We start from the raw sequence: 2,845 nt of genomic DNA, 5'->3' as shown, positions 1-2,845 counted from the left end.
TATAGTGGTTAGTATCCCCGCCTGTCACGCGGGAGACCGGGGTTCGATTCCCCGACGGGGAGATATATTTTTATTTTTTTCTATTATTATTTTACTATTGCTATTATGCAGTTGTAGTATTATAATAACTATTATTTAGTTATTATTTTACTTTTATTATATAATAATATTGTTTTAGTAATATTATAGTAATATTGTTTACATATATAATAATGCATATAAATAATATAAATCTATTTTTTAAAATGAAAATTATAATTGGATCAAACAATTTGAATTTTTTTGACAAGTTAGAAGAATTGATTTATTCTATAATATATAAAAAAACAGTTTGAAGAAATTGTAATTGATTGAAATGATAAGAAAAAAGTTTTATCTGAATATATAATAAAAATTATAAAAAAATTAAAAGGTATATTTTGTAGATTTTTATTAATTATATACATTGAAAATTTCATTCAATTCAATTCATGAAAGCGATATTGTATTAATATATTATATTAATAATCGATATTATATTAAATGACAAGTTTTATTATTCTATATATGTTTTATATTTATTTATAGACACAAAAACGCAAGGTTAATATATAATTGGGACATCTTTGAAACATGTAGATTCTCGATTTTAGAGATCAAAATAAATAGAAAAGTTGGTGTACAAAGCTATACTGATTAAGGCTTATTTATTGAATTATAAAAAGTTGAATTATAAAAATTGAAGTTTGTGGTAGACAAAGAGAGATGTAAATAGAATGAGACTACTATATTATATGTTTTATTCTATCTATTTTATTTCATTTTATTTAGTGCAACCTTCAATTGCTTAATAAATATAGCTTAACCGATATTTTTACGTATCATTTTTATACTTGTTTTGCTCTAGAATCGATCTTACAAAAATGTTTCATAAATATATTAATCTGTATAATAAAAATTGAATAATATTTCTATCTGTTATATAGGGATCAGGATTTTTTCCCCGTCAGGGAATTGGTGTTTTTTTTCAATTCTTATTTATATTTTTTATATTAAAAATTATTTAATTTTTTTACTGAATTTGAAAGTACTACTTTCTTACGGATTTTAAATATATTGGAATTTTTTTTAAATATTTTGCAACAAAAAATATATAATATAAAAGGAAAACAAAATTTTATAGTGGATAAATGGCAGAAAAATTTCAATTATCGTAAAAAAATCTAAAAGAGATAATAATATTTAATTATGTGTTATGTCTTGTCTTTGATAGTAATCAGATTATGCTAGTATAAATTAATTTTTTTTCATTTATCTTTGATATCATTAAAATGCAATAAAAAAAACTTCTTTAATTATGTTTTCTGTTATTTATGTATATATCAAAAAATGTTTTAATAAAATGCTATTTGAATTCATAATAATATAAGTTTTTAAAAAAGTTTCTTTCTTATTTTTTTTTTATATTCAGGATCCGGCTATCATATTTTTATATCTTTTTTGTTATATGTCATCATAACAAAATATTTAAAAATTTCAAATCAGTAAGAAAATAGCATTTTGATGAGTTCATTGTTTCATATCTTATATTATTTTTTTTATTTATCCCCTTTTCTCAATTTACCAGAAAACAAAACTTCAGCGGGTAAACGTAGCTCGTATATCTGTGTTCCTTGATTCTGTTTCTTTTTTTTATTTTTTTTAATTTGATTCTTTTGAAGAGATTTTTTAGTCTGCTTTGATATTAATGATTCTTCATTTTCAACTGATGAAAGAAGTAATTCACACGTTAAAGATTCAGATGGAAAACGTTTTTCTTTCGACATTTTCCGAAACAGATATTCATGTATACTATCTAATGAAATTTTCATATATTTTTATTAACAACAGTATAATATAAAATTATATTAGTAAAATATTTTATTAGGATTTTTCAATTCTTATATTATTTTTTTTTCAACTTTTATTCATACATTATTTTATAAATTATCATTTCTTTATTTGAATAAATTTATATAAAAATCATATTTTTCTAATACCTGGTATCACATCAAGATATGTGACGATGCTAAAATCACCGTAAACTTCGTCTATAATTATTGTAGGTTCTGGGACTGTTAATGTTGAAGATGCAACAATAGAATTAGAATTATAAAAATCAAGAGGATATATTTGAAGAAAATGTTCTTGTCCTATATCAATAGATTTATCATTTATATAAAATCCTTTTACTTTATCTTTTTTAGCTCTATAAGACGAAAAATATAGCAAAGATAAATAAGAGAACTAAAATTTTATATCTATATATAAAATATAATATATTTATAATGAAATAATAACAATATATAACATATTATATATGAAATATATAATATATTATGAAACATATTTTATATATACATATATATAATTTAATAACAAAAAATGTAAAGTTATAATAGTATATAAATAATATTATATTTTAACTATTATAATTAATTATTGAATTAAAATTTATATCTATAAATAATAATAATTTTATATTATATAATAATAATAATATTATATATATTTAAATTTATAATAAAATGTTATATTTAATTAATTTACCTTTCTGAAAATTTTTGTCCTCCATAAAATATATGATAAATGATTACATAGTTAAAATATTTTTTTAATTGTATTTCATTTAAATGAACTAAATGATGAATAGAAAATATGACCCAATATGTATCTTTTTTTATTGGACATGGTATTGGTCTTAAACATAAATCATCATTCTCAGTATAAATCTATAAAAATAAAGATAAATAAAAATTATATTCAAATATTATTTTAATATTCATTATAGAATATTCATAGATAAATGATAAATAAATGATAATGG

Source organism: Apis dorsata, unplaced genomic scaffold, assembly GCF_000469605.1.
Source record: "Apis dorsata unplaced genomic scaffold, Apis dorsata 1.3 scaffold_676, whole genome shotgun sequence".
Lineage (NCBI taxonomy): Eukaryota > Metazoa > Arthropoda > Insecta > Hymenoptera > Apidae > Apis > Apis dorsata.
This window is presented reverse-complemented; position numbering follows the sequence as displayed.